Raw genomic sequence first — 14,558 nt, 5'->3', positions numbered from 1 at the left:
CTGAAGAACAAAAGTAGAACACATTCGGCTAGGGCTCAAAAAAAAAGCACTGGAAGTTAAACTTGAATAAGTTTATATGTTTATATGAAGAAGATATCTAGGAGATCCTATCTATATATGAGAAACAGACAGATGATAGACTGGAGCAGAGGTGATAATTTAAAATGTCAAGTAACAACAGAGGACAACTCTTGATTTGAAGGAAAATCAGAGTCTTCAGAGAGAGTTCCAGATAGAAATTAAAGGAAATAAACAGAAAAAAACTGAATTTTGAAGAAAGATGTAAAAAAGTTCTAAAGCTTACACCCCTATTCTCTAACACACCCCAAAAATACTTTTTTTTTAAGATTTTATTTATTTATTTGACAGAGAGAGAGAAATCACAAGTAGACAGAGAGGCAGGCAGAGAGAGAGGAGGAAGCAGGCTCCCTGCTGAGCAAAGAGCCCAATGCGGGGATCGATCCCCGGACCCTGAGATCATGACCTGAGCCGAAGGCAGCGGCTTAACCCACTGAGCCACCCAGGCGCCCCCCAAAAATACTTTTTATAGAAAAAAATGAGCCTTTTCTGTCAGAATAAATAAGTGAACAAATAGAGAAACATCTGTAGAGATTTCCTCTCTGGTGGGAAGGATTCAAGGAGGCGAAGGGTGAGAATTATGAAAAGGGATTCGGTAGCCACTTCATGACAGTCATTGCCAATAACAATTTTAAAGTGAGCTCTGGCTTCCTCCCAGTTTGAGACTTGCAGACAAAGTGAGTTGTTTATTCTATTACGGATCCAAGAAGAATGCACAGATTCCACTCTAACTGCAGTGTTTTGGGATAGTTGGGTATATAGAGAACCATGTTTCTGATTTCTGTCAGGTTTCTAATTGCTCAGGAAGGGTAAGGAAATTACGTGTTTTGATTATCAAGAAGCAGTCTCCTGGAGTATTTCCAGAACCATTTTTTTTTTTAAAGATTTAATTTATTTATTTGACAGAGAGAGAGATCACAAGCAGGCAGAGAGGCAGGCAGAGAGAGAGGAGGAAGCAGGCTCCCTGCTGAGCAGAGAGCCCGACGCGGGGCTCGATCCCAGGACCCTGAGATCATGACCTGAGCTGAAGGCAGCGGCTTAACCCACTGAGCCACCCAGGCGCCCCCAGAACCATTTTTAATGTTTCTTTCCACTCACCTTTTATAAAGAAGATTGAGCATTTGTAACAAGCCTGATAGCTGCTGTAGTCAACGGACTGTGGTATTAGACCCTACAGTTGAAGTTTCAAATATTTAATTTAAGAATTTATGCTACTGGGGTGCCTGGGTGGCTCAGTGGGTTAAGCCTCTGCCTTTAGCTCAGGTCCTGATCTCAGGCTCCTGGGATCGAGCCCCGCATAGGGCTCTCTGCTCAGCAGGGAGCCTACTTCCTTCTGTCTCTCTACCTGCCTCTCTGCCTACTTGTGATCTCTCTCTCTGTCAAATAAAAAAATAATAATAAGAAGAAGAATTCATGCTACCTAATAACCTTCCTGAAAGAAGACTTTCATAGACCAGGGCATTCGTGTAGCCAGACCAGTTGTTTCATCTCCTGGTTAGACACTGGCAGGTAAATGGAAGACGGACCAAAACCCAACAAATACAATGACAGACGCTTCCTGACAGACGCTTCCTACTGCCTCTCTTTTATCACTTAAGGAAAATGCATTATTATCTCCTTTAAGAAGAAATCCAGAGGCAGGGTGATTCATTTGATGGTTAAACTCCTTTATCTCGGATCCAGGATTTTCTGTCCAGCCATTGTCAGCTTTGACCTCGGGCCAGCTCCTCTGATATCACTAAAACTCTTGTAGCTTCAGGCATCATTTCCTGACACAATAGCATTCATTGAAGGAAAAGAGACTATATCTTCCTGTATGTATTCCTTTTTATGAGTCTGGAAACCTTGTCCAGAAGCACCCAGTAAGTGTCCTCTTTTATCTAATTCATTGGAATTGTGTCGCGTTCTAATTTCTAAAGCAATCATTGGCAACGGGAATGAGATCCCAGGATTGTCTTCAATCTCTCAGCTGGAAATAGCTATTCGAACCTGTTTACCTGTAAAAGTCTGTGGTTTAATTAAAAAGGAAGAAAGAAGTTGGTGTTGAATAGGCAACTAACAGTGCTGCTATACTACCCAAACCCCAAAACTAGTTTTCAATAATAAATGGCATTTGCAGGAAAAGCTGCACAGGCCAATGAAAATCTGAAAATCTGTTTTTTTGCAGAGCTGCTGCTGGTTTGGCCTCCCTTCTGTCAGCTGAGTATTGCTAAACAGTAGCCCGGCTGTGGTTGTTTCGGACTTCGGTGAGCCTAAGGACATATGGCATCACTACAAACTGAGAGGACAGGAAATTGCTATTCATAGTCTCACATAGAGAGACAGGTAGTAATGCCAGGAGTCAGTAGGTCTCTGGAGTTGAGATACCCTCCGGTTTTCTGACAGATGACACCACCAAAGAGGGTGGGCAGAACCACCCTCTTTGTCCCATGAAGCTTATATCTAATGAGGCTCACTAGATGCAATAGTGAATTTTGAAACTGAAATGGATTGAGGGTTGGAGAGCAGAATTTACATTTCAGAGAGGATCATTCTCCCAGCAAAATAATGGTTGAGTTGTAGAGGTGGGAAATTGGAGTGAAGATTTTGCCAGTTGTAAGAACAAGTCAATAAAATTATTGACTAAAACATTATTTACATATATATGTTTATGTGCACACACGTATGTAATGGATGTATGTTTATGTATGTGTGTGTAGACATGCATATATCTCTGGTATGAGGCAAAGAGCACTTTACGTCATGAAGTCCTTCAGTTTGGTGTCTATAAATCTAGTGCAAGTTTTGGAGCTGCGAGCCTACTTAATAGTGTACCCCAGTGCATAAAGTCATCATGTGACTCCCTTCATGAGAGGATTGGCCTGGACTCATCTCATGCATTATTTTATACACATAGTACAGCGGAAAATATACTACTTATTTGTAGACACTGTACATTATAAGCCTTTTTATTTTAATTAAAATGTTTAAAAATTATGCCAAGGTACTTTTTAGAAAAAAAAAAAACAAACCTCAGTCGAATTTAGCAGTATAAAATAAAATACCAAGTCTGTCAGTTTACATAACAAAAGACTAAATTGGTGGAAAGTTCTGCTTGCCTTCAGAAACAAGTAATGTTGCGCTTACCTTCCATTATAAAGATGAAATGAAATGAAAGCTTAATTTTCAAAATTTGATTGTATTTTGTTCCCTAGTATTCAACAATAGTAAGAGTAACTATGAGTGTCAAATTTATGCTTTTGATTTCTATCCATTCTTTTTTTCTATTTCTTATGCAAAAGAGTAAGCTAATTACCTGCTATTTTTGACCCTTCACCCTTAGATCCTTTATTCACTTTGATGAAGTATTGTGAATACAAGAAATCGTTTGGGTATGACTTGGGTCTTTAACTGTTGTCATGAGAACAAAATACCAAGTGATTATTCTAAGTCATTTATTTATGTTTCACTAATAGACACTGAAAAGAATAGAAAAGATAGCAATCTACAGAAAAATGGTATACTATTCAGCATATACACACTAAATAAATAGAAGTCATTTGGGGAATTATCATTTAATTAACTGAGGCTTTATCACTATTAGTTTCTTGTAAATGGAAAATATTAAAAATGCATCAAGCAAAACATTCAAGAACAATGAAAAGAGAAATTTATCTGAAATGACACAGATAATCTTAATATAATACATGCTTAAATATCAGACATTGTCGTATATTTACAATAATTTAGGTGTCATATGTAACAAAGACAATTTGAATTGCTATCTCTAAGGAATAAACACAACTAAGAACATTGTGAAAAATAAATTGAATGTTGTAGATGATTATCCCATTTATCATGTTAGTCTAGATAAAAAGAATGCATTAAATTTTATAAGAACTACTAACTACTAAATACCAGTACTTGCTGGGTATTCTCTGTTGAAATAGCCATATGCTCTATATTTTTTTTCCATTTTATTTATTTTTTCAGCGTAACAGTATTCATTCTTTTTGCACAACACCCAGTGCTCCATGCAAAACGTGCACTCCCCATTACCCACCACCTGTTCCCCCAACCTCCCACCCCTGACCCTTCAAAACCCTCAGGTTGTTTTTCATGGGATTGGGAGGGAGACAAACCATAAATGACTCTTAATCTCACAAAACAAACTGGGGGTTGCTGGGGGGAGGTGGGATTGGGAGAGGGGGAGGGGGCTATGGACATTGGGGAGGGTAAGTGCTATGGTGAGTGCTGTGAAGTGTGTAAACCTGGCGATTCACAGACCTGTACCCCTGGGCATATGCTCTATATTTTTTTATAGTACTCCATAGATTTTAAAAAAATGGCCTACTGGCTATATTGAACTCTAACTGCGGAAGGGTTGTATACATGCAAGGAGGCTGAGTTATGATGTATAAGCCTGAATAATAGAGAGAAAACAAACTTGTCATTAATGTAGGTTTAAAAATATGCCTAATGTAACAATTTAAATGTGACTTTCCAAATTAACAAAATAACATTAGACTGATTTTTATGCCATCTCAGAATTTCTTAACTTTAATGATAACACATATTTATTAAATAGTATGTATTCAAAACTACAGTTTGAATGCATAAGCAATATAATTTGTGGAACAGAAATGGTTAAAACTTCAGCTATACAATGCATTCACTCCTTTCATTTGAGGAAGTGGGAGTGGGACCCCTTGTCTTGTCTTTTTATAAACATACTAATGGCAGATCATCTGGAAAAGAGATTAGCAGAAAGATGCTAATCTATAGAATGCATATAGCAAATAGGATTACTTACGGTGAAAATCGTTGGAATCTATGATTACTGGTGAATGACTTGCTAAAAAAGTTATACAAATTATGTAACTATTTAAGTATACAATGAAGAGATCTCATAACCTAAGTTACTTCTTCATGCAAATGAGGTGCCTCTACATCTCTCTTAAAAATCTTAGGCTTGGCCTAATGCATCTGGTGTAAAAGAAGAGAACCTGGGGGCCAACCCGAGCATCCTGGAGATCTCTCTGCCTCTTGGTTTAATTATCAGTAGTCTGATAAGATCTCTGGTTCTTGTCAGGATTTCACTACTCATATTCTCTTGCTTTCAGGCAAGAGGTATAAACCATAATTCTATGTAATATGGTTTGTAAAGGACAACGGACATGTGCAATATTGTGCCACTATCTGAAAATAGTTGGTCTGCTCAAATTATCATTTGTTTACATTCCAAACACTGATTTTAAAATAGTGTTTTAACTTAATACCTTATGTAAGTTAGACAACCTAGCATTGTGGGTGAATTGAAGATTGTGGTATCAGATGGGCTGAGTTCAAATGGGCTTTATCACTTAAAGGAAATAGATCTACTTTGGCTTTACTTTTCCTTTTGGTAAAATGGATATATTACCAGGACCCCATATAGTTGTTCTATGATTTTTATGGTGTATCATAAATAAAGCTATAAAACATTGTTGATTACAAGATATTATTCTATTTTAATTTTATTGTTATCTAAGAATTTTATCTCTCCAGCATAACCTGAAATTATTGCTTATAGAGATATATTAAAATAAATATTTTATGAATGTTGGAGAAGAAAGTTTGCTGAACAAAACATATTTGCATATATATTTATATGTATTATTCAAATTATTTATACAGCTCATTTATCATCAAGTTTGTATGATAGACTGAAGAATTCAAATATATTTGAGTTGTTTTTTCTTTATACCCACATTTTTTTTTAAAGACTGTCAAGCAGGCATAGACCTTTTCCCACAGATCCAATCTTTCCACCAATCTACCAAGTTTTATATATTCTTTGTATTTCCGGGGACATCAAATCTACATATGTTTATGTCTAACCATAATCAAGATTTAGCCCTCTCAAATCATCAATAACACAAAGACCAATGAGCCATCATAACAGTATCTTTTTTAGTTCACATCTAGCACTTTGCTAGAGACATTTAGCCATAAAGGGATCAGATTCTTTGTCTTAATCCCACTTTTGCAATTAACTTCTGCGGTGTTAACCCATACTGCAAATATCCATAGTATGAAAATGTGAGCCATAGATAAAGACTGAAAGAGAAGCTACAAACATCATTGGAACAATCAATGTTTACTTGTCTAAAAGATACAAAAGAAAGTGAATGCATTCATTGTTTGGAGCAAGAAGTTGAGTAATATTCTCTAAGAGGGGTAAAACTCCTAGTCCCAGTGGTAAACCAACAATCATGGATGATAGCTTTTTCGTTAATGAGGGTCATATATAAAAATTTGTGGGAATAACTGTCTACTTCCACGGCAGGATTGTTGGAGCAGCACTGCATGAAACTCTTGTAGGGACACCTATGGTAGTCCCCCGAGGAAGCCATGGGAACATCTCATGTCATGAAAGCGGTCATTCAGAAGCCAAGAGGCATCAACAGATAGCCTAACATAGGTAAAAAACCTTAAGTCCTTTTCTCCCATCTCTCTTCCCTGTTTCTGTAAAAGAAGACATTTGAGTGAGGGAAGAAAATAGCAAGGATAGAGCAAAAGAATACTGGAACACAGGGCAGTAAGGGAAGAGGTACAGTAGGAATGACAGGACAGACCTCAACTCACCCCACACTGCTGGTCTTCGGAATTCTCCAGGGGAGGTGAAACCGCTGATGGTGGCTGTGGGGATCATCGAAATGAACTGCAGCTTCGTATTCTGATGTTGTGTCTTAATATTCAGTTTTAGAAATTAGCATGACATTGTCCATGCCTGAAAGTGTTGAAAGTCTTTGCATGTTTTGTTCCAAATGTCTACCGTGTTCATAGTAGGAGGATGTGACAAAGAAGGGAAAGGCTATAATATGAATGCCCATTAAAATAATTTGCTATTTGTGATCTAGCAAATATAGCTCATTAAACCAGTAAAAATTATATTTTTCTTTATGTACCTTGGCTGATAATATCATGTGTCCATTTATCTATCGGAATTCTTTATTAATGGAATACAAAACAATCCACTAAGGTTTACTCAGTAATGAAAATAGTTTAGACATTATAGAATTATATATGATATTTGTTAACACTTTTAAAAAGCTCGGTATTTTAAGGAAACACAACAAAATAAAATTTTCCATCTATAGGTATGGTAGCATGTAAAAAGTAAATACCGGTTTTACTAGATTTGTGTAAGAATTTAGGGACTCTTCATTATTTTAAAAGATTTACAGTTTTCCATTCTCTTTTTAATAAAATTGCTTGAATTAGCTAAAAATTAAAGGTGCTTGACTTTTAAAAAAGAAGAATTATGTAGCACTATAAAATATCTAACTGAATCTAAAATTGCTTCACTTCACATTTCCTGAAGGACAATTTCAGTTTTAAAAGTCACATTGATAAAACTTAAATTTGATACTTTTTAATATACTTTAAGTTTTGCGATTCCTCATAGAATATGTATTTGACAGATTTTCTACAAGAAAAAGAAAAAAAATAACTGATTTAAGGTATTACTTGGACAGAACTGTCCATATGATCCCAACATGGTTTGACATTGCTTAGTTTAGCTCACTATTTCTGAGTGACATTAGGCACTTAGAAATCAGTACAAATGGGGTGAAAAACCATTACTTTCTAAGAATGTCTTCTCTATACAAACTAGAAGTATCTATTATAAGGGAATATTTGACTGGTGCATTTAAAACCAGTGATATATAGTTCATTGATACATGGAAGAAGTTTTGAGAAGTCTATGATCATAACCATTTTGTACATTCATATATACTTTTTATGTTTACATTATATAGATGTTTATATATTTATATTACATATCTTATAAAACATGTTTATATGTGTGTGTATATACACACAAACATACATATACACACATGCTTTGTAAGATATGTGTGTGTGTGTGTGTGTGTGTGTATATATATATATATATATATATATATATATATATATATATATAATATCCTACATGCTGGCCAAACCATTAGTGCTGGAGGACATTGAGAAAAAAATGAATTACATAAGTCCATTTTGTTCCTTGAAGTAAACCAGCAACTTCTGAATAAAATTAATGGACTACAAAGTCTCGTGAACTGCTAAGTTATTTTATTAAGTGCTAAAACTCTATCTTGTTTCACATATTTGTTGCATTAGGATCATTCTTCAGGCCTTCAAAAAATAATGATGTTTCACTGCCCAGCTCTGTTCAGTCTGATTATCATTCCTATATATTTTAAAACATTGATATATAACTTGTCTTTTTTTTCCAAAAGTCAATAGAATTATGTTTTTTGCCATGCTTTCATCACAAAATTAGCTACATTATCTATACGATTTTAGCCAAAACAACTTAGCTCAGATATTTATCATTTCTCCAAACTGACATGGACTCATTACCCTCTGTCTTGTTTCAAAAATGTATTTGATTCATATAAATTAAAACACTATTGTAATTTCACTTTTACCAGGAAACTTGCAATGATAGTGAGACTTGTCAAGATAGGCAAATTCTGATGTCCTTCTGATTCTTCATTTCGCCAGATGCATGTGGCGAAATGTTTCATTGTTTTAAATGCTGAGCCAAGTTATTTAATTATCACGACACAATCATTAGACAGGATATGTTTGTGTACCATGAAGTATTAACTTTGGGCGACATTATCAAATGGGGATTCTTTACCAGGCTTTATTTTTAAGTACCATGAATATGAAAGGAAAATGAAAAGACCTACCTTTCAACAAGTATGGAGCGAATTAAAAGATAACTATGTGCCAAATGATGTCTAAACTATTTTTTTTTTTTTTTTTTGCAGAGGATAATTTGAGTACTCCAAGGAAAATGATAAAATATAATAATGTTTGTGGTCTGTGCCTTTGGAAAGCAATCATGGAGGAACAATGCACGTTGGGGAGAGAAAAGAATTTCACTTAAAAAAAAATTCATTCCCCGCGGAAATAAATGGGTATTTGAAAGAGCAGGACTCATCACAGGAACTGCGGTTAGTCTGATGTTACTGGAGTTTACCATGACAATAAAGGAGTGAGTATGCAGACAGAGATGAAGCAGGCACATGAGGGTTATAGAGTAAATCTTCATTTTTAAAACCATCGGCAAAGAGGCTGAGCCTTAGTCTGATTTGGCAAACCATGGTACACCTAATTTGCAGTTTTGTTTTTAAGTTTTCCTTTGTCCTATTGATCCCTTAGGGATAGTTCATGCCCAAATAAGTGGTCAAACTAAAGTTTTCAACACCAGTTGGATAGGTCAGTTGCCAGGAATAGTCTAAAACTGAGAGCTGACAGAAAGCAGAAGCTATTTCTGTTGAGACTTGTTTTGTAGAGTCCTTATGTAGCACTAAATAAAACCGGCACTAAATGTTCCAACTGCCTTTGCTAATGTGATCACTATGTTAGACTCTTCTCTCTGATTATTGCCCATTTTAGCTTATTAAATGTACATTCACACAGTGTGCTTCCTCTTGAGGATCGACATTTCCGTATCAGTCCTGTGTCCTGCTTTTACACTTTATTTTCCATCTTTTAAGTTTCTGGTCTGATTTGATAGGGAGGTAGGCACATCAGAGGGCCTTTATATATCCATACAAATATTTGTTGTATCTGCCAGTTCTTCACTATTCACTATTATAGTTATAAGTTAAAATAACTTATGACTTACATAACTTATAACAACTTATAACTTATAAGTTATCAAAACTTAAAACTTATAATACGTTTGGGGCGCCTGGGTGGCTCAGTGGTTTAAGCCGCTGCCTTCGGCTCAGGTCATGATCTCAGGGTACTGGGATCGAGTCCCGCATCGGGCTCTCTGCTCGGCGGGGAGCCTGCTTCCCTCTCACTCTCTCTGCCTGCCTCTCTGCCTACTTGTGATCTCTCTGTCAAATAAATAAATAAATAAATAAATAAATAACCTTATAATACGTTAATATCTATATTAAAATACGCATATTGTTATTTTCCAGACATTGTAGTCTATTTTATGACATAAGCCACAACTTGAGCTGAATAAATTGATTTAATTCCTCTATATTGACCCAGGAATCTGCAGTTTTACCAGACACTTCAATTTATTGTTTCATGAGTTCTTTCACAGCCATACGTCAAGAAATCTATATGTCATAGGTAATGATGTTTTAGAAAGAAGAAACATGTAGGTTCTTTGGAGTTTGTTTTATTTCATTGTTACAAATCATTATATAAGACTGGCTAATTGTTAAATAACAAAAGTAAGGAAAAGAACTCTCTGTAATAAAATCGATTTTTTTTCAGTATTTAAATTTATTTATTTTTTCAGCGTAACAGTATTCATTGTTTTTGCACAACACCCAGTGCTCCATGCAAAACGTGCCCTCCCCATTACCCACCACCTGTTTCCCCAACCTCCCCCCGCTGACCCTTCAAAACCCTCTGGTTGTTTTTCAGAGTCCATAGTCTCTTATGGTTCGCCTCCCCTTCCAATTTTTTTTTTAATAAACATATAATGTGTTTTAAATGACTCAATCTCACAAAACAAACTGGGGGTTGCTGGGGGGAGGTGGGGTTGGGAGAGGGGGAGGGGACATTGGGGAGGGTATGTGCTATCGTGAGTGCTGTGAAGTGAATAAAATCGATTTTAAATTTGGTAATTTATAAGGTACAAATTAGTGCCGTATTTTTTAAGTGATAAATAGGTCTTCTGCACTGCTCTGGGTGACAATACATATTTGTGAATGAATAATGGTTATATAAATGTGTTTGTGCTGAGGGGAACATTGAAAATAATTAGCTTTAATTAGAAGCCGATCTAGGTGGGAGAATGCCGGTTTAGGCTATGTATAGTTCTACGGAGGTTGTTGTCCTTGCTGTTTCCAAACTTCTGAAACTCTCAGATGGAGCTCTCTGAACTGCGTATTGTCATGCTTATTATCAGCACTGTTATTTTAGATAACATGATGTCTACGATACGCTGAACTGTGAGCCCAGGGAACATGGGTTAGCTCTCTATTTTTTCTCTTCTAAAATTAACTGTATTCATTGTATTAAAATGACACAAAAATGGAGATTTATCATGTAATTATAGAGAAACTGGAAGATACAAATCACTATTTTAAAACAAGAATTGACTTGTTTTACGGTTTGACACTCTGACTCTCTCCTACTGCTGGCTCTCATTAACTTCATTTTTCCACCAGGGGGTTTTGTATCCATCAGGGTGTAGCCAGAAAAACAGACACAGCTTTATATTTTTTTAAAGGAGAGAAAATATAATGCAGGGACTTGGTTACATGGTCATGGAAAAGCTGCGATGCACTGGGAGGAGCGTAGGCAGGAAGCCAGTGCTGTCCCGGAGCGTTGAACAAAGCCTAGACAGGGCTCCTGCAGGCCAGGCCCGGGTCCCTGGGGGTGAAGGAACCAAGGGGTATTCTTTTTCAGGGACGGACCCTGGAGAAAGGCTGCCTGAGGCAGAGAGGAACAGCAAGAAAAACCCTGACTTGGCCTAGTTTCCTCCCTCTCATCCTGCTCAAATGCCTTTGTTGAAAGTAACCAGGCAGTGTCTGAGCCGGGGACTCGCAACCCTGAGTCACACAGCACAACAAGGACAAGGACCGGACCTGAGGACAAAGGCCTAGGACGTGCGCATCAGGGCATCGATTTTCCTTCTGCACAGACGCCTCTGATTCTGCTCTTCTCTGTAAGAAAAACAAACACAAAAAACCCCACCAGGTTTCCGGTGACATAGAAGTACAGTTTTTACCCGCTTGAAAACAGTATTTCTCTAAGAAATTAAAAATAACAATATATGAACTGAATAATCAATGTTCTTTTCCCTTAAGGAAAATTATGGTGAGCAGTCATTAGATTACTTAAATACAGAAGCTTGAGTGATGTAATTGTACTTATAAGATGTTTTTGTTCTATTGTCCAAGGATAATAAGCAAAAGGGAAGGATAGGGCTGTTTAAAGCCATTCGAAGAAGTTAAGAAATAGACCAGACGTTTTCTTAAATTTTCACTGGTATTCCTGTGTAAAAGATAAACAATGCTGGGTGAGAAAGTGGTAAAAATCAAAATAAAAAAATTCAAAAAATTGAATAGAGAAGAGGGTCCAGCATGATAGAAACCAATTTTGCTGAAACAGAAGCCGAGAGACTTTTGAGAGACTGAGGTGGGTCGAGGGCAAGAATCCGATGGTGCTAAGGGGGCTGACTCAACCATCCAGGTTTGTTCGTTGGCGCTTACCCCAAGGGGAAACAGCCCCCATCTTTACAGTGGGAGGCAGTGGTGTAAGTCAGAGCAAGGCAGGTGACAGGTTAGGCCCTTATCCTCTGCAGTGAATCAACCAGTGTGATATATCACATCAATAAGAGAAAGGATAAGAACGATCTTTTCAATAGACACAGAAAAAGCATTTGACAGAGTGCAACATCCGTTCATGATATAAACCCTCAACAAAGGAGGTTTAGAGGGGACATACCTCAAATCATAAAGGCCATATATATGAAAACTCCCAGCTAAGATCATCCCTAATGGTGAAAAACTGAGAACTTTCCCCCTACTATTAGAAACAAGAGGGGAGTGTCCACTCACCACTGTTATTTAACAGAGTACTGGAAGTCCTAGCCACAGCAATATAGACAACACAAAGAAGGAAGGAAGAATTGAAATTTTCACTCTGTGCAGATGACATGGTACTCTCTGTAAAAAAACCAAGACTCCACCAAAGAACCTGATTGAACTGATACACGAATGCAGTAAAGTCACAGGATACAAAATCAACATACAGAAATACGTTGCATTACTATACACCAATAATGAAGCAACAGACAAAGAAATCAAGAAATCAGTCCCATTTATAATTGCACCAAAAACCATACGATCCTAGGAATAAACCTAACCAAGGAGATAAAACACGTGTACTCTGAAAACTAAAACACTGATGAAAGAAATTGAAGATGACACAAAGAAGTAGAAAATATGGGGCACCTGGATGGCTCAGTGGGTAAAAGCCTCTGCCTTCGGTTCAGGTCATGATCTCAGGGTCCTGGGGTTGAGCCCCGCATTGGGCTCTCTGTTTAGCGAGGGGCCTGCTTCCCCCTCTCTCTCTGCCTGCTGCTCTGCCTCCTTCTGATCTCTCTCTGTCAAATAAATAAGATCTTTAAAAAAAAAAAAAAAGTAGAAAATATTCCATGCTCTTGGATTGGAAGAACAAATATTGCTAAAATGTCTATATTACCCAAAACAATCTACACATTTAATGCAATCCCTATCAAAATCCCTATCACCAGCATTTTTCACAGAGTTAGAACTTCCTTTGCAACCACAAACTTCATTTGCAACCACAAAAAAACCCAGAAGAGTCAAAGTAATCTTGAAAAAGAAAAGCAAAGCTGGAGGCATCATAATTCTGGACTTCAAGTTATTTTACAAAGCAGTAGTAATCAAAACAGTGTGATACTGGCACAAAGACAGACACACAGATCAATAGAACAAAATGAAAACCCAGAATGAACCCACTAGAACTGTATGGCCAATAATCTTCAACAAAGCAGGAAAGCATATTCAATGGAAAAAAAGACAGTCTCTTCAACAAATGGTGTTGGGAAAACTGGACAGCAACATGCAAAAGAATGAACCTGGACCAATTTCTTACACCATGTGCAAAAATAAATTCTAATATTTATTTTAAACATTTTATATTTAATAAAGACCTAAATATGAGACAGGAAACCATAAAAATCCTAGAAGAGAATACAGGTAGCAATTTCTTTGACATCAGTCATAGCAACTTCTTTCTAGATATGTTTCCTGAGTCTAGGGAAAGAAATGCAAAAATAAACTCTAGAGACTATATAAAAAGTTTCTGGACGGTGAGGGAAACAATAAAAAAAACTTAAAGGCAACCTAAAGAATGGGAGAAAATATTTTCAAATGATGCATCTAATAAAGGATGAGTATCCAAAATATATAAAGAATACATATAACTCAACACCAAAAAAGCCCCAAATAATCCAATTAAAAATGGTCAGAAGTGGGAGGTTGGGGGAACAGGTGGTGGGTAATGGGGAGGGCACGTTTTGCATGGAGCACTGGGTGTTGTGCAAAAAGAATGAATACTGTTACGCTGAAAAAATAAATAAAATGGAAAAAAAAATTGGTCAGAAGGCATGAATAGATATTTCTCCAAAGAAGATATTCAGATCACCAGCAGACACGTGGAAGGATGCTCATCATCACTTATCATCAGGGAAATGCAAATAAAAACTACAACGAGATAGCACCTCACACCTGTCAGAATGGCTAAAATTGAAAAGACAAGAAACAGCAAGTGTTGGTGAGGATGTGGAGAAAAGGAACCCTCTTGCACTGTTGGTGGGAATGCAAACTGGTGCAGCCACTGTGGAAGACAGTACGGAGAATCTTCAAAAATTAAAAATAGGAATTCCTTATGATCCAGCAATCACACTACTGGGCATTTGCCCAAAGAATAAGAGAACA

This window comes from Meles meles, chromosome 9 (genome assembly GCF_922984935.1).
Source record: "Meles meles chromosome 9, mMelMel3.1 paternal haplotype, whole genome shotgun sequence".
NCBI classification, from domain to species: Eukaryota; Metazoa; Chordata; class Mammalia; order Carnivora; family Mustelidae; genus Meles; species Meles meles.
Note: the sequence above shows the minus strand (reverse complement) of the source record.